This window comes from Podarcis filfolensis, assembly GCF_964270895.1.
Source record: "Podarcis filfolensis genome assembly, chromosome: 17".
In the NCBI taxonomy this organism is placed as follows: domain Eukaryota; kingdom Metazoa; phylum Chordata; class Lepidosauria; order Squamata; family Lacertidae; genus Podarcis; species Podarcis filfolensis.
In genome coordinates this window covers 17,957,650-17,982,422 of record NC_139621.1, presented here as the reverse complement: position 1 = coordinate 17,982,422, position 24,773 = coordinate 17,957,650, and the positions used below count along the sequence as shown (strand labels likewise).

At 44.5% G+C, this 24,773-nt stretch overlaps 1 long non-coding RNA gene across 1 annotated transcript in view; it reads left to right on the top strand.

Moving 5' to 3' along the window:
• The window catches only part of LOC310753150, a 213,887-nt gene that overhangs the window by 128,304 nt on the left and 60,810 nt on the right, over positions 1-24,773 (top strand). The window contains exon 2 of the long non-coding RNA XR_014543234.1: positions 11,450-11,542. This is a non-coding gene — a long non-coding RNA (uncharacterized lncRNA). The remainder of the gene's footprint in view (positions 1-11,449; positions 11,543-24,773) is intronic.

The window sequence follows — 24,773 nt, the reverse complement described above, 5'->3', positions numbered from 1 at the left end:
TAATCAGATTTCTTAACTTCTCTTAATATTATAGATCTCATTTATTTAACTAATTCCTAATTTAATCCTAGGCCTGTTTAGTACTTTCAAGTAACTTCTAATTTTTAATATTACAGTATTTATTCAAATAGTCTTTAAATTTCTTCCAATCTTCTTGATATTCCTCTTCTTTCTGGTCGCAGATCCTTCCGGTAAGGTCAGCTAGCTCCATAAAGTCCATCATCTTCATCTGCCAATCTTCCACAGTTGGTAATTCTTGTGTTTTCCACTTCTTGGCTATTAAAATTCGAGCAGCGGTTGTGGCATACAAAAATACCTTTACATCTTTCTTGGGCAATTCAGGACCTGTTATTCCGAGGAGAAAGGCCTCTGGTTTCTTTATAAATGTATATTTCGTCATTTTTTTTAATTCATTATAAATCTTTTCCCAGAAGTCTTTCACCTTGGGACAAGTCCACCACATGTGATAAAAGGCACCTTCCTTTTCTTTACATTTCCAACATAAATTATCACAGTTATGATAAATCTTAGCTAATTTAACAGGGGTCAAATACCACCTATATACCATTTTCATTATGTTTTCCCTTAACATTGCACATGCAGTAAACTTAACCCCTTTCTTCCATAACCTCTCCCAATCTTCCATCATTATATTATGTCCCACATCTTGTGCCCAATCAATCATAACCGATTTAACTTGTTCATCCTTTGTATGCCACTCCAACAACAAATGATACATTTTGGACATATTCTTGACATTAGTGTCTAACAGCTCCGTTTCCAATTTGTTTTTTTCTGTTGCAAAACCATTTCTCTTATCACGTTCCTCCTGCAATTTCTGTCCAATAACTTTTGGAGAGAAAAGGAAGATGGAGATTGGATGGAAGATGGAGAATACCTTATCCCAGCTCAGACTGTTGATACACCTAGTTCAAATTTGTCTGACTGTGAACAGCTCTTTAGGTGTTCAGACAGCCTTACCTGGTTATATCTGAAGATGCCAGGGGACGAATCTGGGACCTTCTGCATGGAAGGAATCTGCTGTACCACCGAGTCACAGACCTTTCCCTAAATTAAGGTGAATATCCACCAAGGAATGTTTACTTATTTCTGGGTGATTGTTGTGACCAATTACTGTTAAAGAAGAGCAGTGATTCATTTTCTGCTTTAACCCCCCCCAAAAAAACCCCGCACCACATTACAGGAAGAAATTGGGAGATGCCTTTCAATTTTCTTTTGAAAATGGTTTAATGGAAAATGGCTTTTATGTGGTTATCAATTAAACTGTGGCTAAAAGTCAATTAAGTAATAATTGCAGAATAAACTAATGGATTTATCTTGGGTAAATTTGAAATCATGTTTGAAAGCGTAGCCTTTATTACTACAGCATCGATGTATTAGAATTAATATATCTGTATAATGGTGTTCATTAAACATAAACTTTTAGTTGCTAGGATGAATGTTTCGTATGACTGTACAAAATATAGGCTGTAGAACAGAGACTGTCATTCGGAGTTAATGCAAATATTGTTCTTCATTGTTGTTTTTCAAAAGTTGGTTTGACTGGCTTTGTCTGCTGTATTTAAAACCTCCGCACAAAAGATGCAAATGAAATGTTTGTAGACCAGAATTATGTAGCAGAAATTCTAGCTGCTAAACCACCAGTGTTATTATTTGGCTTCACCAGGGTCAATACTTCCCTAAATGGTGAAAACTCACTCCCATATACAGACTTCTGGGATGTGATTATGAGTTAACCCAGGGGTCAAAAAACTTTTTCAGCAGAGGGCAGTCCACTGTCCCTCAGACCTTGTGGGGGGCTGGACTATATTTTGGAGAAAAAAATGAACGAATTCCTATGCCTCACAAATAAGGCTGATGTTCAGTGGTCTCTGGGTACTCAGGTGCTAATAACACTACTGTGTTAATGCAGACTTAAACGTATGTTGATCTGCCTGTTGATGGGCTTTCCTTTAACACTAAGATAGACATATTGTCTTCCTTAAAATTGAATGTATCTGCCCATGAGAGATAAAATCTGTTCCCTTTTACACTCATCCTCCATGGTTCCATGGATCTCTGGGGGACTATTCAAGTGCAAGAAGTTTGAAGATGGTGGCAGTTTATCCCCAAACCAGAAGCAGTCAGGTTTAAGCATGGAGAGTTTTTCTATTGTCAGTGGAGCTATGGAGCCACCACACATGTTGGACAGTATACATATTATATCAGGGGTCAGCAAACTTTTTCAGCAGGGGGCTGGTCCACTATCCCTCAGACTTTGTGGGGGGCCGGACTATATTTTGGAGAAAAAAATGAACGAATTCCTATGCCTCACAAATAACCCAGAGATGCATTTTAAATAAAAGGACACATTCTACTCATGTAAAAACATGCTGATTCCCAGACCGTCCGTGGGCCGAATTTAGAAGGCGATTGGGCCACATCTGGCCCCCGGGCCTTAGTTTGCCTACCCATGTGTTAACCACTTATACTTCCAGCTGGGCACAAAATGGGGTGCAAGGGTGTGTGTGGAATATATCTGGAAACAATGGTTCCTCTGGGACACCCCTATTCATGCAAATTGTAATGGTTAGATTCCTCAATAATTCCACAACGAATTTCTGTGAAGTGATGCTTTGGTATAACCCAGTATGTGCAAGTGTTGCCTTCTGAGAATAACAATCACATTAATTACACTCAGCATTCTGGTGCATTCAAAATTATTTCTGGGACTTGATAATGGAACAGAAGTGTCACTAGAACACCGGCTCATATCTTGACACCAGGCTGCAGTGGGTCTTTTTAGGATCTCCGAAAAGCAACGGGCAATTTTGCAGAATTGCTTATGAATTAAAAAGGATGTGCATGCATGTAGACACAGGCAGTTGCTTGATCTGAAGAACCAGCTCGGAGATCCATTTCATACAGGTCTCTAGAGTTTGGATCTTCTCTGAATTTGATATGGATGCTAAACAACTCCCATGGTTTTCCTCTTCAGTGGGTACCCTCTCTGTGCATGTATGGCAGCGTCTAAGGCCAACGTTCCGCCAAATATGCACCTTTTCATATGTAATCTTGCCTAGTGTATATATATACAGTAGTACCTCCGGTTACGTAACCCTCTGGTTCTGTAAACTTCAGGATGTGAAAGCTGCAAACTGGGAAGTATTTGACCGAGTTTCGCCATGTGCATATGCGCAGAAGCAGTCCTCAGGTTGCAGACACCTCAGGATCCAGACAGACCTCTGGAACGAATCCTGTCCACAATTGGAAGTACCACTGTATATAGGTAAAGGTAAAGGGACCCCTGACCATTAGGTCCAGTTGTGGCCAACTCTGGGGTTGCGGCGCTCACCTCGCTTTATTGGCCGAGGGAGCCGGCGTACAGCTTCCGGGTCATGTGGCCAGCATGACTAAGCTGCTTCTGGTGAACCAGAGCAGCACACGGAAACGCCGTTTACCTTCCCGCCAGAGCGATACCTATTTATCTACTTGCACTTTGACATGCTTTCGAACTGCTAGGTGGGCAGGAGCAGGGACCGAGCAACGGGAGCTCACCCCGTCACGGGGATTCGAACCGCCGACCTTCTGATCGGCAAGTCATAGGCTCTGTGGTTTAACCCACAGCGCCACCCGCGTCCCTACCACTGTATATATTTGTAAGCAATTTCCCGCAATATAATGCCTTTTCGCATGCTATTTTCACTAGTCCCTGTAGTTTTACGCACATTTCTGCATATAATCTGGAGAAGTTCAGTTTTCGAAGGAGAGAAATTGTTTCGGGAAGTGTGGAAGTGAACAAAATTGAATTTCTTCTGCACCCTTAATCAGCACACACAGGTGCATTGAGGTGGAGCCAGCATGCACAGACTGAAATCCCTTACACAAGTTGGGAATGCACTGTTACAGAATAGTGCCTGAGCAATGCTCTAGAGAAAGAAGTGCAAGAAGCTCCAATACAGGCAAAACACATAGGCCACATAGACAACTGGGAAACACTGGCCTGCAAGCGCTCCAGTTGGAGAACAGCGTTTTCCAAAGGTGTCATGGGCTTTGAAGACACTTGAACTCAGGATAAAAGGGAGAAACGTGCTAAGAGGAAGGCACGCTTGGCAAACCCTCACCATGATCAACTCCTACCTGGAAACCGATGTCCCCACTGTGGAAGGATGTGTGGATCCAGAATTGGCCTCCACTGTCACTTATGGACTCACTGTTAAAACCGTGTTCATGGAAGACAATCTTACTCGGCTATGAGTGATCGCCAAAGAAGAAGACATTGAAAGCACTATGATACCACTTTAAACAGTCATGGCTTCCCCTCCCCAAAGAATTGTGGGAGCTGTCATTTGTTATAGGCACTGATAGTTGCTAGGAGGCCCCGGTTCCCCTCACAGAGCTACAATTTTTAGTGTTCTCTGTGAAGAGGAATTGAGATTTAAACCACTCTGGGAATTGTAGTTCTGGGAGGGGAAAGAAGTGTTTCCAACAGCTCTTAGCACCCTTAACAAACTATAGATTCTGGGATTCTTTGGCAGAAGCCATGTCTGTTTAAAGCGGTAACGTGGCACTTTCAATGTGTGAGCGTGGCCTTAGAAAAAGGTTCACAGAGAGAAAGAGAGTTAAGCATCCAGGCGAAATAAAATTCTGAAGGGATGGATCTTACCAATAGTTCTCCGTTTCAATGATCCATCAAGTTAACCTTCTTGCCTTTCAAGAACCTTTCCTCAGCTATAGCATTGCTAAGTGAGGATTTTTTAAGCGCCAGTTCCCACAAATCATCCTGGCTGGTTACTTGGCTAAGTTGGAAGAAGCTTGACAGCTCTGACGAAATACTTCTGTGAACAAAATTCATTGGGGAAGGAGTTGAAACCATCTGTCCAAATGTAATCAATGTCTGTCAGGGAGCCATAGTCCTCCCTTCCTTTCCTTTTTTTTTGCAGTTGTCATTTGGATTGCGAGAGTGTAGGGGTGGGGGTGGGGGGGTGTGCCTACAGCTTTTCCACAGCAGTAAAAGTGACTTAAAAAAAAAAGCCTACCAAAATACAGTGGTACCTCGGGTTACAGATGCTTCAGGATATAGATGCTTTGGGTTACAAGCTCTGCTAACCAGGAAGTGGTTGCTCCAGGTTAAGAACATTGCCCCAGGATAAGAATGGAAATCGTGCACCAGCAGCGCTGCAGCAGCAGGAGAACAGACCTCTGGAACGAATTAAGTTCTTAACCCGAGGTACCACTTTATATGGACTATATCAGGGCCCAAACCCATCAATTCTCCTCAGTTTTGCAAAAAAGCAAGCAGGGTTTCCCTGCACTTAGGAAACGGGGGGGGGGGGGGACACACAGGTCCAGCCCTCCCAAATGGCAGCAGCAAGATGACAAAATAAAACATAAAAATAAATCCTGCCCCTATGGCAGTGGATTTGCCAGCTCCTTGAAAAATAAGTGAAATTGCCCTCCGTTTGGAGACGAGTTTTGTGTTCCCCAGCGAAAATCACAGAAAATATTTTGGTGATGTTTGTGCTGGCCCTCAACTGCATGCAATGTCATGCCTGAGCACATATGCACCATGCAGGAGTACATTATGGCAAGCCCACCCCTTAGCCATGCCCCCTAGGAAGATCTCTAGCCATCCTGTTCTATTTTGATGTGAGCACACGCTCACACAATGGCATTCCACGACACAACACGCAGTTCATTAGCATCAGAATTATTCTATGCATAACAACCTGGGGGCACTCTCCGTTGAAGTCTTGTTTTGAACTCTTCAACCACCGCCATGGCTTTCAGGGAACTGCATACCCTCCAAGTGTCCTGATTTTCCAGAGACAGCCCCGGAATTATGAAAGCCATCCTGGCTTCTGATTTGATCCCAGAATGTCCCTATTCTCCCAGCCTGCACTGCTGCTGTCAAGATTGGAGAGGAGGGTGGGCCAGTGCTTGTTCTGAGCGGCTCCAACAGCTATGGCGGCTCCGAGGGAGCACCCTGTTCCATGGCCTCTCCAGGGAGGGGGGAGGAAAAGAGGCTGCCATCGCTGAGAGACAGCCTCATGGGATGCACTGGATCTGAGATGCAGGCAGAGGGCAGGGCTGCCCTGGGCTGGAAGAAAAGGAGAATGGAGCAGAGAGCCAGAAGTCTTGATTATTATTATTTCAATTTAAAAAATGCTTTGTGCATCTGCACCTAATCTTGCCCCTTTCTAAAACTTACGAAGTGGGGTGTTTTTTTTCTTAAGTCTACCAAAGAATAAAATAAAATAAGGGGTTTTCTCAGGATGCAGAAGGCGTCCTTATTGCATCCCGTTGGTATTGTGGTGGTGGAACTTGCCTTTTTTCTGGTAGGAAATGCTCTGCAAGAGGAATGAGCAATGTCCCTATTTTCATCTGAGGAATGTTGGGAGGTATGGAACTGTTGTTTGCTAAAGGTACCGAGTGTTGTTAGGAGACCCTTAACAAACTCCAGTTCCCAGAGTTCTTTGGGGGAAACCCTGACCGTTGAGGTGGTATAAGAGTGTTTTAAATGTATATTGTCGACATAACCCATGTTTGTTGCTGCCACTGGGTTGGCTTTTTTTGTGGGGGCACTTAAGAATCCCCAAATGCCCTGGCAACTCTTCCACTGCAACAGCGCCATTTTATGGAATATTAACTGTATGTTGTAGCATATTAATATTGCACAGTTTGAAGCGACTGGAAGCATAAGAACTGACTCCTTTTGGAACAAATCATTCTCCAGACCCATAACAATATTATTCAAACTTTTACTAGCAGAACTCTTTAAAATAAAACAGAATACATCAAGTGATATGTCCAGAACATCCATGCAATGTCATGTGCTGTCCTGCACAGGCCTAGCACCTTACAAAATATAAAATAATCCAAATAATATAAAATAATATAAAATAATCCAAACAGACTTAAAAGCAAAGGCCTCTCTGTCTCCCTCCGCAGTCTGCATTCCAGCCTTCAGGCTGTTTACTCTCCCAGGCTGTTTACATCTTCACTCCATGGAGTTTGGGAGAAAAGACTCAAAGGCAACTCCCTTTAGAATGGAGATTTGCAACCCAACACCTCTCATGTGATCTAAGGTTACAACACTCACATGTTAGTTACCAAAGAAACAACAACCAGTTAGTTGATCATTAACTTAGCAAGAGTTCAAAGTGTTCTCCTTGATTTTAATATAGCTCCATAGGGGAAACCCCACGTTAAACCTCCTGCAATCTACCTTTAGCCATTTTTCATTTCTGTGACAATTAAACCATTGCACTGCACACATGTCAACAGTGTAGGGGGGGGGCAGAGAAAATACACAATGCGTGCAGCATTGTTTTCTGCTTCTTTGCCTGCTGCCTGCTGTTTTGATCTCGCCTGCCTCATATGCCTGTGAGTTGCATGCAGAGAAGAATGTCCCCAGCATGGCGAAAAAATTCCTTCCCGTGCCCAAAGAAAAGATGACTGTGATTCTCATCTGCTAAGAAACGCCTGGAAGAAAAGCAGAGGAAACTTTCAGGCATGGTTAAGTCTGCGCTGTGTCTGTAAGTGAGAAGGGAAACTCTGGAGCAGAACAAATGGAGCTTCCCAGCATGTCAGGCCAGCAGGCGGCTCCTGGATATGTTCTCCTTTTTGCCGGGAATAAAAGCTTTCCTAGGTGGAGATCGAGCAATTCTCAATATTTCATGCCTCCTTTTCACACACGTGCACACATGACAGCAGAGAAATTTCCGTCCAAGTGTTTGGGTGACCCTTCCTTTGCCTGAGTAATGAAATTCCGATTCATCTCACTAGAAATGCTCTGCTGTATTTGGCAGTGCATATTTAGAAATTATTTTGAGGTTGGCTGTGGTTACTGCAATTAAAGCTGCCTCAAGAGTAGGCAGACATTGCAGGCTTAATGCTGGTTTCATGCCACCTTAAGAGTCATGTCAGCTTCACCCAAGGAATCCTGAGCATTGGAGTTTGCCGAGGGGTTGAGAATCTCCCGTTATTATTTATTTTACAGATTTAGAAGATGCTTCACAGGCAAATGCTGTCGAAGATGTGTACAATACGATAAAACAAAACCATTCCTATAATTGTACAGACCTGCTCCCTGCTGCAAGGCCTGTTTCCACCTGACATGGGGGTGGAGCCCAGACTCACCTTGAACAGCCCAAAGAGGCTCCTGGGAGGCTGGAGGGACATTGCTGGAACAGCTCTTGGGTTGGGGCAACTGGCTAAAATATTTTACAGTGCTTCAAATGGTTTTAATTTTGGTTCATCTGTTCTGCTTTCGTTGGGTTGGTGTTGGTTAAAAGTTTAGTTGGGGTTGGCAGTTATTTTAATTTGGGTATAACTGTAAGGTGATTATTATTATTAGTTTCTATTGATTTGTTGGTTTATTTATAGTCAGTATCAGTGTTTTTTTTCTGGGGGTATGATGGGGTACACGTACCCCTAAACATTTTGTGTTGCCCCGACCGACCGACAGACCAAAATGCCAGGACTAGCAACGTGGACAGGAGCTCCGTCTTTCTCCCCGCCGGTGTCTGTTTAGGGAAGTTTTTAATGTTTGAAGTTTTATTCTGTTTTTAATGTTCTGTTGCAAGCTGCCCAGAGTGGCTGGGGAAACCCCGCCAAATGGGCGGAGTAGAAATCATAAATAATAATAACAATTAGAAAAAGTCAGTGCCTGTTTTTGTTGTATTTATACATATAGCATATCATTTCATCCTTTGTTGAAACATATGATCCATTCTCTGCAGAACCTCAGAATTTAGGATATTATAGTAGTGGATCTAATGGGCCATCTCTCTTGCTTAGGCATGCACCACACTTGTACAGTAGAGTGGTAAGACCTTGGTAAGTTCGGTGATAACAGGGGGACGTCTCCATGGGTTATGCTTACTGAATGTGCACAGAAAAACTGAATTGGGGGGGGGGGAGGAACTTGAGAAGGAAGCGCTGAAAAGGTTTTCAGCAAATCCAAGAAATCTTGTATTAGTTTCAATTTTTTAAAATATAAGATGAAACAAGGAGTGTTCTTTGTAATTTTGCAAAATAGACTTGTTAACCACATGAAAGATACTCCCTGGTGTTATTTTTTTATGTAACTTCCTCGTTTACAAATGACTGAAGATTCTGACAGATTTTTCTGAGCGCTTGGGGTCAAAAGAAAGTAACTTCAAACAACTGTTGCTGAGACATTTCTTTCCGAATCTGCTAGACCAGACATGTTCAACCAGTTGACTGCGATCGACAGGTAGACTGTCGGGGTGTTCCCAGTCTATCGCGGGATTAAAAAAGTGATTGCCTAGGTTGATCACGCCTAGCCCTGCCCCAGCGGTATTTCTCATTGATGCCGCTGCTGCCGCTGTGAAAGCTTTTGTTCCCTGAACCTGCATCAGAGTTGGAGAAGGAGGGAGTGTGGCGGAGTGTTGGCTGAGTGATTTTATGCAACATCCCCGAAAAAGCTCGACAACTCCGGGTACTTCCCCCCACAAAAAAGCTCCACAAGTCTGGGCAATCCTCCCCAAAACAGCTTGACAACTCTTTGTAATGACAATGGTTAGCTCACTGCCAGTTTTATTATAGTCATACCTCAGGTTACAGACACTTCAGGTTGCGTTTTTTTGGGTTATGGACGTGCCGAAACCTGGAAGTACCAGAACGGGTTACTTCTGGGTTTGGTGGTCGCGCACGCGCAGAAGCGCTAAATCGCACTTTGCGCATGCGCAGAAGCGCCAAACCGCAACCTGCGTGTGCGCAGACATGGCGCTGTGGGTTGCGAACATGCCTCCCGCATGGATCACGTTCACAACCTGAGTGTCCACTGTACTGGGAGTAGATCGCAGTCTCTAGAGAGTTGGACGTGCCTGTGCTAGACAGAGCCAGACCAAGGATGCTGACAGGTGGGTGTCTTGCCCTCCCCGCATGTAAATCCTGGATATGCCCATAGCCACAGGATTTGGTTGGCCCCTGGGAGAACAAGGTGCTGGAGCAGAAGGGCCACTGGCCTGATCCAGCAGCTTTCCCCTATGTTCTTATGCCATTTCAGTTGTACCTTGGTTCTTGAACAGAATGTGTTCCAGGAGTCTGTTCGACTCCCCAAACTGTTTGAAAATCAAAGCATGGCTTCCAATTTTCCAACCGGAAGCCACGAAAGTCATGCTGGACATTCAGCTTCTGAAAATCGTTCAGAAATCGGAACAGTCACTTCCGGTTTTTGATCGTTTGGGAGCTGAAACATACGAGTTCCAAGGTGTTTGGCAACCAAGGTACGACTGTATATTCTTTTGGGATTTGTCATAACAAAGAGTTAAGTTTTTAATTAAAGCCCAATGTGGCATAGGAATCTGATATTTCACAACACTCCAGGAAGTAGGTGTGTGCGTTTAGTGTTTCATGACAATTAACTTTTTTCTCTTAATCAATATCCCTGTTCTGTAATTAGGTGCAAAAGAGAATGACACTTAATAGAAAGGTCAAGTGTTCCCACCATAACATACTTCGAAGCTGAGAAGCTAGTTTTCAGAAATAACCCAAACAAGGTACTTAGCAGTCTGGCAGTACTCTGGCTTTATTGGACAGCGCATCTTCATTGCAGGAACAAAACTTGATCAATGAGCTCTCGAATGAGAGTCTGTTGAAAAACATCCGGTAGGCGTACTTGGCTTCCCCTCCATAATTTGAACAGCCCTGAGCTTAATGGCCTTAACTCCTGGACTACAAACAGCAAGGCAGAATGATGGGAGTGTGTGGTTTGTGTTGGATCTTTCATTCCTCTGTGATATATGGATGTTGGCTCTTTAGCAGGGATACTTTATTTTGGCTGAACCCCCCTTACGTTCTCCATTACCAGCAAAGCAACATCCATCATGGCCGTGGAGTACAACTGTTCCATCTTGTGGTCCAGCTTATTTCCGGACACCGTTTTAGTGTTCCATTCCCCAGGACTTAAAAAAACAAAACAAGCTGACGTTGAAGCCATCTCAAGCTGTTTCATGACTCTGTCTTAGTGCAGCAAAAAACACTCCCATATTTCCGTATTTTGCAGAGTGGTGGAGCAGCACCACATCTAAGGTGAGCCTTGGATCTCACTGTCAGGATAGAGAAAGTTGTCACCATTGCAGAGGCAGGATCTGAGGTGATGTGAAGTGGGAACTGGAAGCTATGTCCACCACACCTGCAATTCTCTTAATTTTCTTGGCCACTCTTGGGTTGGTGTCCATGGGCTCTAGTGCCAGTGTCAATATGGCTGGAGTTGCGTGGTTGTGGAAAGGAGGACAACTTTCATTGTGCCTGACCATTGGGCATGCTGGCTGGCGCTGCTGGGAGTTGTACTCTGCCACATCTAGAGGATCCCACATTGGCTACCCTTGCCCTATGTGCTTATTCATTTAGAACATCTCTTTCTGTGGCCCACCAACTAGCTGAACGTACTAAATAAAGGTAAAGGTACCCCTGACAGTTAAGTCCAGTAGCGAACGACTCTGGGGTTGCGGCACTCATCTCGCTTTACTGGCCGAGGGAGCCAACATTTGTCCACAGACAGTTTTTCTGGGTCATGTGGCCAGCATGACTAAGCCGCTTCTGGCGAACCAGAGCAGCGCATGGAAATGCCCTTTACCTTCCCGCTGGAGCGGTACCTATTTATCTACTTGCACTTTGATGTGCTTTCGAACTGCTAGGTTGGCAGGAGCTGGGACAGAGCAATGGGAGCTCACCCCATTGCGGGGATTCAAACCGCTGATCTTCCGATCAGCAAGCCCAAGAGGCTCAGTGGTTTAGACCACAGCGCCACCCCTGAGAATGAACGTTAAAGGCACAATGCACTTTGCTTTCAAAACAACAGCAAGAGGAGATTGTCTTGAATGGATAAGCAAGCTATAATTAATTTGAGACACTTGTTTAAAAGCAACGTCTATTTTTGGTGCGTCTGATTTGTGCACAACCAGACATATATGCAACATGCCCAACCTGGAAGTGACCTGAAAATGTCACAAGGGGAGCGGGGAACAGGCGGTTTTCAGGCTTTTGAAATGGTGTTTCAAATATACATGATTTCACTTAAACGTGCGGCTCCTCGGAATGCAACTCCAATGTAAATTGGGAGTTGCCTGTATTTTGTTTACAAAGGGCCACAAACCTTTTCATAGAACCAGAGAATCATAGAGTTGAGATACATCCCGAGGGTCACCTAGACATAGGCATAGGCAAACTCGGTCCGCCAGATGTTTTTGGGACTACAACTCCCATAATCCGTAGCTAACAGGACCAGTGGTCAGGGATGATGGGAATTGTAGTCTCAAAACATCTGGAGGGCCAAGTTTGCCTATGCCTGACCTAGACCAAACCCCCTGCTTTGTACTCAGCATTGTGTGAATGGGAGGCAGCTCATACAAGCAATCTTGTTTTTTCCTTTCGGCTCCTTCATTCCCCATTGTCCCCTGAAAAACCTTTCCAGAAGAAGAGAAATTCAGAAGAGTCTGCTCATGTTATTGAGCTGCTATGAAAGCTGCTCTAGTGCAGTTCCCTCCTTCATTATATCTCCTTCTCCTTCTCCTTCTCCTTCTCCTTCTCCTTCTCCTTCTCCTTCTCCTTCTCCTCCTCCTCCTCCTCCTCCTCCTCCTTCCCTTCCTCCCTCTTTCTCCTCCTCCTCCTCTTTCTCCTCCAATTGGGGTGTCAAAGCTGTGACTAATGGATAAGCAAGCTCGGTTGGTGTGTTAATCTTGTGAAGCCCTCTGTCCTGTGCTCAGGTTCCGTAAAAGTGTAAATATCCAGCATTGTGTGAATGGGAGGCAGTCTGCTGACCTTCATTCCAGAGAAACCGAACCTGATAAGTGCCGAAACCTTTGGAATCTCTTGTTGCTCAGACATTGGAGTGCCGAGCAACATCATCATCATCATAATTAATCCATCCTTCATTCTCAGGTCCCAAGGCAGGTTACAACAGTAAAACACCATATTTAAAACAGTTTAAAAACAGCTTAAAATAAATGTGCATGAAGGGAGACTTTCCTGGCCACCTGGAACACATGTCGTGGATTCTCCAGATCCACAGCAACATTCCCTCCACTTCACCAGAGTTGTGTGGAAATGAGACACTTCTCATGTCCCCCAAGCAGATCTGTGTCATAGTGGTTGCGTGGCAAGACCCTCAAGTCGACCCCCCATTAGGGTAAATAAATTCACACACACATGGATATTTTGTTTAAGGTTTTTGGGCAAAAATTGGCAACAACTGTCTTGATTACAGGAATGAGAGCAGTATTGGGTTAGGCATTGGCAAGACTATATCTGACTCCTTCCCGCTTTGCAGGAAGTCTATAAGAGTAGACCACCCAAAGGGAAACTGCTTCAGGGGAACCCGCCTGCATCTCCCCTGGTGTTCCCAGAGGCCTGGCATGGCCCTCACCCTTCAAGAGGACTTCGGACAGGAACCAGGCCCCGGCTTCCTTTAACGAAATACCCTTGAAACTGGAGGGGCAGGCGATGGCCGACCTCCCCTCCCCCATTCACCATAAGCCAATGCCTAACCGCCAAACCTTACTAAGTTGTGACGATTGCTAAGAGGTAGGCAAAAACCAAGTGGCCCGTGCCAATTTGCCAAATGAAAAAAATTCCTACCTGGTCCCCGACTCAAGCCGGGCAACTGACCAAAGTCCAAAGCAAGGCCTAAGGATCTAAATTAAAGGGAGGGTGGGCGGGTGTTCGGCAGCGCGAAGCAGGAGCCTGGCACACGCCACGTTGCCGCTTTTATACTTTCCCCCACTATCACCCTTTGACATGATTGGGCAAAAGCCCTGGGTGATTGTGGTGCCACCCCGGCGTGAGGGCAATAGCTCCACCCACGTCAGGGTGGGGGGAACCAGGTTGAGAGCGTGCCCGCAACCATGACCATCTATTAAGATGATCCCATTTGCATGTCGAGGTCCCCCAAGCCACCCCTAAATTATTCACAATTCACACATAATTTTTGTTTAAGGTTTTTGGCATAATTTTGGCCACAACTTTATTAAAATACATAAATGTGAGTGTTTACTTAGGCATTGGTTCCGACTATCTGTCCCTTGCCCTGGGACAGAACTGACTTCTGGATTCCAGTGAAAGCCATTAAGGGAAAACAATATTGCTGGGAGCATGGAGCTGGACACCAGACCCTCACCTCTCCTCGCATGCTCCCAGGGGCTTGCATGGCCCAAGCCCCATTCAGGGGTATGGATGAAAAAATGGGAGCCCCTGGAATCCTTTAACAGAATTCCCTTGCAGCAGCAGCATTGGAGGGGCAGGCACCGCCAATCCTTACCCCTCCACCAACCAATTTTTTAACCAATGCCTAACCGCAACCTTACAAGTTGTGACGATTTGCTACGCAGTAGGCAAAAACCAAATGGCACCAGCCAATCAGCCAAATGGACAAAATTCCTACCAGGCCCCTGCCCCCAAAGCAGATGACCCCATGACAGGCATAGCAAGGTCAATGCAATAGCCCTAGATTAGGGAGGGTGGGAGGGTGATCCAATGCACGCAGCAAAAGAGCCCAGTCAGTGCTGTGTGACTTGAGTTTATAACCTTTGGTCCGTCCCCCTAAATGGCAACACCAAAATTTGCTCAGTAACCCAACTGCCCAATCACTGTGGTTGGTCATCCATACTAACTCGCCCAGCAACAGAGGGGTGACCTGTCAGACCCCACTGCAACACATGCTCTCTATGAAGGAGAACACGCTTTCTCACACATGAGAAGGGGTACCAAGGAGGGGAGTCCTTGACTCTTCTTCTCACCCTCTGGAATCTTTCTGTCCTCCTTCCCAGCAAACAACCTCTGTGGGTACCAGCTAATTTCTCTTACCACATGATTTTGGGAGGATGATGGCTGGCTGGGAGGTTGCTCTGAGAAGGAGTTGTGCGTGCCGTCGCATTTCTGCAGCAGAAACCATGTTATTTGGGCAGACGTGAAGGGAGGGGGAGGGTAAGAAAATTAGGCTGAAAACATATCGAGACCATGCTGTGTGTTTACTGAGAAGAGGATGACTGAAGCAAGAGGATGGCAAGCAAATTGGTCCCCTTTTAAAATGTTGTTGAATTTTACTTTTGTAAGTAAAACAACGACACTTTAAATTTTCTGCCTCACTTCATTTTCATTTTCTAGTACTTTGTAACTGGTCCTCCTTCACTCTTCCTCATTCCCTACTGTGTAGCAGAACTAATCAGTACTGAAGCAGACTTCACCAATTAATTGAAGAAAACACTTGTCTTCTTTTCTGACTGCGCACAAAACCCCAGGACCTATTTTATCAGTTTATACAGGTTTGCTGCCTGACTGCATCTTCAAGAAACAAAAAAACAAAACAAAAATGCCTATAAACTTTTATTCAGCTCCAAATGTAAAAGGAAGCTTTATTGTAAAATATTTATTCTAATGCATATTAGTATTTTGTGACTTTCTTCTTCTTTTCTTCCTCGCATTTTCTCTCACTTTTAGCTTCATTCTTCAGCCGGCTCTTAAATTTATTCTCCCAAACCCCTGGCATTTTATTGCCGTAATCACAGTGAGGCCAAGCCGTTTAACTTGGCAAAACTTCATCTGAGAAAACCACAGATCCTTTTCTTTAGGGAAGACTTTTCTCCCTCTCTCTCACAGAATTTAATGAGAACATAATTTAGCTCTCTTTGATGGCATGGTGGCAACTGCTTTTTAAATAGTTTACATTTTTGTTTGGTTAGAAAGGCCATGTTAGAAGCTTAGAAAAGCTTCAGGGAGAGTCAAAAATGCTGCCACCAACCTGTAACATGGCCTGACTTCAACTTCTGCTGGGAACATACAAAACTTTTTTATCGGCAATGGAGAGGACTAGGGAGTCAGTGTTAAGTATAATGATTTAATTCACACAGAAATGAAAAATGTATTAATGAAAGCAGAAAATGGCTAAATGTGTTTTGCTAGCACTGGGGTTTTCCCACAATGGGCACATACACTTTACATTGTGGGTGCCCTTTGTGGGATCGTGCGTGGTGCTACAGTTCATAGCTGTCAAGCGTCCCTTATTTGGCGGGACAGTCCCTTATCCCAGCACCATGTCCCGCTGCTGTCCCTTATTGATGATGTCCCTTAAATTTCCCGGGTTTCAAAGGAAGCAGCTCCTCTCCCTCCCTCCCTGCTGGCCAGGGAGGAGGGAGGCTCCAACTGTGTTGCTTGGCTGCGTTGCTCACCCAATAAGGAGTCGAAGAACAACTGGAGGGTGGAGCTTGCATGCCTTGTGCTGATCAAATCGGCTGCGTTGCCTGGGAACTCGCCTTTGCTCAGCGCTTCCCAGTGGAGAGGTGACGGTGGTTTTCCTTGAGGCTTAAGGCTTTGTTTGGCTGCTGGCTGGGCTTTCTGCCTTTGGCTTGGAGGGGGTCAGAAGTTGAACATACCTGTGCCCGGAAAATCCCTTATTTTGGCTGCTGACCCCTTATTTTTGAGGCTGCTGGTCCCTTATTTTCAAATCTGTAAGTTGACAGCTATGCTACAGTTCCCAGGGAGCTTACTGGCAAACAAGAGCTGGCTTGCCTCTCAGTGTTAATTTTTGGAGGTTCACACCCAGCCTCAGAAATCAAGTTTCTTGCTGGGAGGTATCTATCAATGATGGGCGGTAAGAAACGCCTTTTTAATTCTCTATTTGAAAATAATCAAAGTGTGTGTGTGTGTGTGGGGGGGTAAATTTCAGTGACATTCCTGTGAGTTGGATACAGGGTTTGGGGTGTTCTTGAAGTAGAAATGCATTGCTCAGACTATCCCCATGGTGAGTTTGTTTGAGGAGAAAAATGGAGGTAATTTCACACCAGAGTGAGAGAGTACACTAAGACAACAATCTTACCCAGAAGCAAGAACATTTAGTGCTTCTGTGGATTTTCTACCTTAATAGCACGTTCTGTGAAGGAACTTAGGGAAATGGATTTGCCAATAACTAGCAATATCGAATTTCCTCTGCTTTTTTTTATCTTGCAATGGAAGAAAAGACATAGCAAAAGAAAAGAAAAAACCTGAAACCCAACAACAGCCATGAACCATTCCCACACTTTCATAGGGTTGCTAGTTAACAAAACAGACACTTGACATCTTTGTGCCTTCTGATTCTCTCCTGTTGTGTTTATTTGGGACATTGGCCAACCTTTCCTTAACAGTTGGTAATTTGTAGATATGACCTTAGGCAAGGGCAGTCCTCTCCTTAGGTAGAGTGAGGCAAGCACTTTAGATAATAGATGCTGGGGGGCAGCAGTGGCAAACTTCTTAGCTGTTCCTCCTGAGCCCCCTGGCCACTCTCCTCTTTTGGAAGATTGGAGCTGTGTGTGCTAGTGTCCCATCATATGGTACAAAATACCAGTGTACTGGAAGACGCAAAGATCACCAGTGTTGAAGCAATGATTCTTCAACATCAACTTCATTGGACTGGTCATGTTGTGCGGATGCCTGATTATTGTCTTCCAAACCAACTACTCTATTCTGAACTTAAAAATGGAAAGCCTAATGCTGGTGGTCAACAAAAGAGGTTTAAAGACTCTCTCAAGGCAAATCTAAAAAAATGTAGTATAAACACTAACAATTGGGAAACACTGGCCTGCGAGTGTTCCAATTGTAGAACAGCCTTTACCAAAGGTGTCATGGGCTTTGAAGACACTCAAACTCAGGATACAAGGGAGAAGCGTGCTAAGGGGAAGGCACGCTTGGCAAATCCACACCGTGATCAACTCCTGCCCCAAAACCAATGTCCCCACTGTGGAAGGATGTGTGGATCCAGAATTGGCCTCCACAGTCACTTACGGACTCATAGTTAAAACTGTGTTTATGGAAGACAATCTTACTCGGCTACGAGTGATCGCCAAAGAAGAAGAAGAAGAAGAAGAAGAAGAAGAAGAAGAAGAAGAAGAAGAAAGAAGAAGAAGAAGGTGGTACAAAATGGACATCAATGCCTTCTTACATCCCTAGCATTCAGCATCAATCAACTTTGGGTGCACCTTCAAAGGAGCTTTTCGCAACCACCAACCAGTCTGTTGGGAGCAACCGTTGTGGCTTCAAAGTGCTAGCTCTGAATGAAGGAATTCCCCCTCTGCAGGTGTCTGCAGAGAGAGACAAAAAGCTCTGTTTGGAGCAGCTGCTTTGAATCTGAAGCGCTCACTCCAAAAGGAGCATTTCCCGGACATACAGAGAAAGAAATACTTAGTTTGAAGTGAGTTGCTGGGGAGGAAGCGAGCATCCTTGGGACACTCCCCAATGCAGCCTCCCTGCCAGTACTGAGAGGAAGCCCTGTTTGCAAATTAACAACCACCAGTTCATCTTAAGCTCCAGGGTGTTCCTTCGCCATTGTGTCCGTAGCTGTCTCATGCGTGACATCACATATGATGTCAAGTGTGGGGCAGGTGGTCTTGGGGGCCAAAGTGGGATCTGTGGTGGACCTAATTAGGTCTGCTGCAGGCCAGAGAGGTTTCCCCATCAATGGCATGGGCAATGCTGACCTAGATGCACTGATGATCTGACTCAGTATACAGCAGTTTTCTGAGTTACTTCTCTCTTCCATTTTCCTTCCCATAATTTGAGATCCCATATTTTTTGTTAGAAGTTTTGTTAGCAGCCCAGGTCACAAATCATAATATCTTTAAATATCTATATCTATATCTATATCTATATCTATATCTATATCATCTATATCTATAGATTTTTTAAATTAAATTTTCTGTTTTACAATTTAGAATATTCATTTAAACTACCTTAAAATACCAATAGGGTGGCACTGTGGGTAAAACCTCAGCGCCTAGGACTTGCCGATCGCATGGTCGGCGGTTCGAATCCCCGCGGCGGGGTGAGCTCCTGTCGTTCGGTCCCAGCTCCTGCCCACCTAGTAGTTCGAAAGCACCCTTAAGTGCAAGTAGATAAATAGGTACCACTTTATAGCGGGAAGGTAAACGGCGTTTCCGTGTGCTGCGCTGGTGCCGGTTCGCCGGAGCAGCTTCGTCACGCTGGCCACGTGACCCGGAAGTGTCTGCGGACAGCGCTGGCTCCCGGCCTCTAGAGTGAGATGAGCGCACAACCCTAGAGTCTGTCAAGACTGGCCTGTACGGGCAGGGGTACCTTTACCTTTTAAAATATCAATGACTTCCCCTTTTCTCTTTCCATGGTTCCTTTCACCATTATTACATCCATCAAAATTTATTTACACTGTTGAATTTATCTTAATGCTGTCAACATTTTCAAGTGTACACAATTCCCCCCCCCATATATTCAATGAACATTTTACAATCTTCTTTAAACCTATGTTCTTCTTGTTGTTCTCTTATATGTTAGGTCTGCAAGCTGTGCATATTCCATCAGTTTAAGTTGCTATTCTTCTTTAGTTGGGACCTCACTTGTTTTCTATTTTTGGGCTGACAAAACATGGGCTGCAGTAATGGCATGCATAAATAACCTTTTTTGACACCTGGGAATTTCAGTCTGAATTATCCTGGAATATCTTGAAATACCTAAATATCTTCATATCTGAACAAAGGTGCAACTCTCCAAAAGGTCTGTTTTTCACAGCTGATGGGCCACAGAGCTTCACTGATCAGTGTGGGATGGCCATCCATGTAGATCTGCATCTTCAACATCAACTTCGTTGGACTGGTCATGTTGTGCGGATGCCTGATTATCATCTTCCAAAGCAGCTACTCTATTCCCAACTTAACAATGGGAAGCGTAATGCTGGTGGTCACCAAAAGAGGTTTAAAGACTCTCTCAAGGCAAATCTTTAAAAAAAAAAGGTGTTATAAACATTGGCCACAGGGAAATGCTGGCCCTTGAGCGTTCCAGCTGGAGAACAGTCTTTACCAAAGGTGTCATGGACTTTGAAGACACTCAAACTCAGGATGAAAGGGAGAAATGTGCTAAGAGGAAGGCACGCTTGGCAAACCCTCACTGTGATCAGCTTCTACCTGGCAACCTATGTTCCCACTGTGGAAGGATGTGTGGATCCAGAATTGGCCTCCACAATCACTTACGGACTCACTCTTAAAACTGTCTTCATGGAAGACAATCTTACTTGGCTACGAGTGATCGCCAAAGAAGAAGAAGAGCTTCACTGAGCAGCGTGGGATGCCCACCCACTTGCATCTTGTGATGTACCCATACATCCCATGACCGACCCTGTCATAACCCAGCCTTCCACCAGGAGGCTGGAAGGAATACACACCCAATGCCTAAGCCAAATCCTACCTAGATCTGGAATCAATAAAGATGTGGCCAATTTCAAATCCAAGAACATTGTTCTTGCCCAGTTTGTTCACCTTCATAGGCTACGTCTTGCTCCCAAGGGAAGGGGACACAGTGAGTGGAACCACAATGCATTCAGAAACTCCGGTTTACTTGAATGCAGTAAGCTGGGGTGGGAGTGGGAGTGGGGTGTTCATGACCCTCCAGATGTTGCCTGGACTGCATTTTCCATTATCTCTGACAACTGACCAAACTGGCTGTGATTGACATCTGCAGGTGTCAGGAATCAGACAGCTCTCAGTGAAGGTTAGCAGCAGGCTGCAGAAAGCAGCCAAGGGCAGAGAAGCTTAGGGGTTAAACAGGCTGAACAGCAGCCTGCTCCGTCTCCTCCACCCCTAGGAATGCCTCTTGCCCAGGGAATGACTGATAATGGGAACAGAGCCAAAGCTCTCTGGAAGAGCGAACAGGTGAGAAAATACACAATGACAGTTGGTCAGGAAAGGAGGAAGCTGGAGCTGAGCCAATCAGTCCCTGAAGTCGCCGGATGGGAGGGTTGTTAGACAGGAAGCAAAACAAAAGGCACAAAGGATGCCGGTTCAGTATATTCTGTAGAAACCGGAAGGAAAGTTCAGAAGGGTCGTCATGATTGATGATGCCAGAGGCTCATTACAACCGTCTGGAGTTATATGTTTGTTTTGGCAATAAATCCTCTTTTTAAATTACCTACGTGTACTGTGTTACCAAGCTAAGAACCTGGACTCCTGAAAGCAGGGGTGGGTTTCCCATTTACTGCACGACTTGACTTGACTTATTGCAAGACTTGAGCATAGGGCGGGTTGGGGAAGTTCATAACTTGCTAAGCACTGTAGAAAGATGAAGCCTAAGTGGATTCTGCTTCTTCATTTGCTTCACAACGTATGCCTACAACTTGTGAAATTCATCTGCGGTGACGTTCCTTGCCTGGAACTGAGGGTTCTGCTACTCTGTGATTGTTGAACTGAAAAAAGAAAGAGAGAGAGAGAGAAAGTGTGAGTCACTCACTGCTGCTTCTCGATTGGTCTATGGGAAATGATTGCTGGGTTTTGCCTGCAGCAAACATATATATAGTATATAGCATAAATGAGCATAAAGTGTAAATACAGATACTAGCAATGCTCCCTCCCTTTTCCCATCACAGGGCACGGGGATCAGGTATGAACTCTTAAGGCTCATAATGCTTGCCTCAAAGAAGAATCAAGCGATAAGAGATGTTTAATTCTTTTCTGGTTTAGATTAAAATGCAAGCTGAAGAACTCTGTGTACATGAAGGAAGCATGTCCACCCTCATAGTTCAGCCCAGACACTGAGGTCTAACTCCAAGGGTCTTCTGGCGGTTCTCTCATTGCGAAAAGTGAGGTTAGAGGGAACCAGGCAGAGGGCCTTCTTGGTAGTCATGTCTGCACTGTGGAACACCCTCCGATCAGATGTCAAGGAAATAAACAACTATCTCACTTTTAGAAGACGTCTAAAGGTAGCCCTGTATAGGGAAGTTCTTAATGTTTGATATTTCACTGTGCTTAATATTTTAATTTGCTGGAAGCCACCCAATTTATTGGAACACAGTCAGAAGGATGGCATATTAGGGTTGCCATATTTCAAAAAGATTTTGCCTTTTTGCCTTGCCTAAGATCCAGGACAATTTTTCCCCGGGCGCCAGATGGCATAAAAATAATAATAATGATAGTTACTCCTTACTCACTCTCCTTCCCATCTCTGGTGCCTCAAGCACTGTGTAGAAACATCACAACCCACCCAAGGCTTCAGTGGTCCTTGCGAAATGAAACTTTTGCAAGGGCTACCATTGTTTTTTTAAATTTATTTGTCCCAAGAGCCACTGCATTTACTTCCTGTTATTCATTTTGTCAGTGACATGCATCTAGACTCTGAGGCAGCTTGTGTTAGATCAGCTCCTGAAAATGAACGTGGAATTTAGCTTATTGAACATAGGTTCAGTCTCAGGTATGATTTTATTGGGCCATTGACCAGAGAGAGAGAGAGAGAGAGAGAGAGAGAGAGAGAGAGAGAGAGAGAGAACTGCAAATATCTGAACAGCTGTTCTCTAAGAACAGGGGAAATGGAAAAAGAAATACATCTTTCTTTTGAAGCTCTGAAGATGCCACTGGATTTGAATCTGGATATTTGCAGAGCAGAGACAGAATAAATTAGGCTACATCCCAGCAATGAAAAGTCATGTGTAGGATGTGGGGTGTGTGTGTGTGCATACAAGCAAGAGGCAGTTCAAGGACACATTCCAGAGGCAAAAACACTCATGGAGGGTGTGTATTGCAGGGCCAATGAGGGGTGTGGCTTGGGAGGAGGCGTGGCCTAAGGATGGTCCTAAGGGATATCTGGGTGGCCTCATTCAGTTGGTTCCTCACCCCTGTTACACCCCTGTTACCTGTTCGGTCTTGCTTTTCAGAAGAGTTGTCAGACCAAAGTCTTCTTCAGCCCTTTTAAATATTGTAGATACAGCATTGTATTATTTAGACAAGTTATATAAAGCCGCATGCCTGCTATTAATCTGTTTACATTCTCCCTCTCTGATAAGACATACAGCTGAAGCACTGTAAATAGATTACCTTGCCAATGTGACACTTAAAGCCAATTTAGCTCCTGTTATAAATGCACTTTGTTTAATATTTTAGCATGGTGCTCTTTGGGAGGAAAGTCAGATGATTTTGCTGAAGGCTAATGGATATGGGACTTTTTTCCCCAACAGAGGGCAGTGTTTATTTGCTAAATAGCTGGAGGTATCCACCATCTCCAGGAGTTTTTCTTTTTCTTTTCCCTTTCCTGGAGGTGAAGAACAGAAACAGGACACTCCGGAACAGTTCTCCCATCACTGATTTCTCTGTCACTGCTGTAGCTCTGAGCATAAATGTCTTCTTTTTATGGGGATTTTCAAAGATGTGAATGCAAGGGGGACCAGCACATTAGGATGTAGACACACTATGCTCTCCCTGGAAAGTAAGAAGATCCAATATTGGTATTCTCCTCCGCACCTCCTTCCTGCGTCCCTGCAGATGATAGGTTATGATCATTATCCATGAAAGTATCTCTGTGTCCTTTAGTCAATGCACACAGTAAGCAGTTTCTGTGTTGTACTTTACTTTTGCCATTTCACAATTCGGTTTAGAGGCCTTGTTTCGGCTCACACGCTGTCTCTCCTTTTTTAGCCTAACGCCACCAATTAAGTTAACAATGCAATTACTAATCATGTCCTGAGTTTGTATGTTTATTTAATTTGGATTAAATAAAATTTAATACAGCCTCCCCCAAAAAAGAACAAAAAAGAACAACAGACATAGCATTGAGTTTACAGCGTCATTTTACATAATCTAAAAACATTAATGCTCAACGTAGGCTCTCCACAGACACGTCTGCAAAATTGGTGGGAGAAGTTTGCTATCTAATTCCTTTGCGTTTTGAAAAGATGGGGGACCAGGTTTTGTAAAACGCATCTCTCTTTAAAACACCTTTTTGATCGCTTTGAAATAGTCATGTCTCAGATATTGTTGAACTATACTTCAAGGGGTAGCTCAGTCTGGGATTTCCAAAAAATGCGCTATCCCAAACATGCAGCTGCCAATAGGAAGAAAATTAGGACTTTATGTTGAATAGTAAGATAAGAATCTAGGTTTAATGAAAGCAGTGCTAAAGCTGGATTTGGAGAGAGAAGTCGTTTAACCATTTTGGAATGGTATCTGTGGAGGTGATGCTCCGCTTGTGCTGAGGCAAACCTTGCACCAGGCATGCAACAGTGTGCCACGCTCCCTGATCTTTTGCCTTCTTGGCTAGCAAACTGGGTTTCCCCCCTGACTGTTTGCCCTCTCACAGATTTGGTTACTAGACATAATGCTTGGCTGGAGCATGACCAGGGATGCAGATGTAATCAAGTATCGGGGAAAACATTTTAGCGAAACACCTGCTAACACGTGTATTTGCTAATGCTGGAAATGTGCTTAGATGGAAATATGTCATGTTCAGAGTGGTTTCACTACTGTTTCGAATTGTTGATGTCTGCTAATAAAAGGAGCCTCTACAGAGCTAGTCGGCAGCTTGCCCCTGCACAGCTCATTGCATCCAACCTCCTCTTGTCCTTGTTATTACTACAGGTATCAAAGACTCTTGTAAAATCGTCCACATATTCTGGACATTCCCACCAAGCATGGAAATACGTCTCAGTATTCCCCCATCCCCTCCAACAGAGAGTGGACAAAGATTTGTTGATTTTTGCTAAGCAAACCAGAGTCCAATGTTATCTGAAGACAACCTTCCGAGAAGCTTCTTGAAGGTGAAATGGAATGGTTCTTAGAGGTGGGGTCCAAATTCTGTGCTGGACATTGCCATAACAGAGCATGGGAAAGAGAGGTTTCAGCCAGGGATAGCAAACTTTTTCAGCAGGGGGCCGGTCCACTGTATCTCAGACCTTGTGGGGGGGCAGACTCTATGCAGGGGGGAATGAATTCCTATGCCCCACAAATAACCCAGAGATGCATTTTAAATAAAAGGGCACATTCTAGTCATGT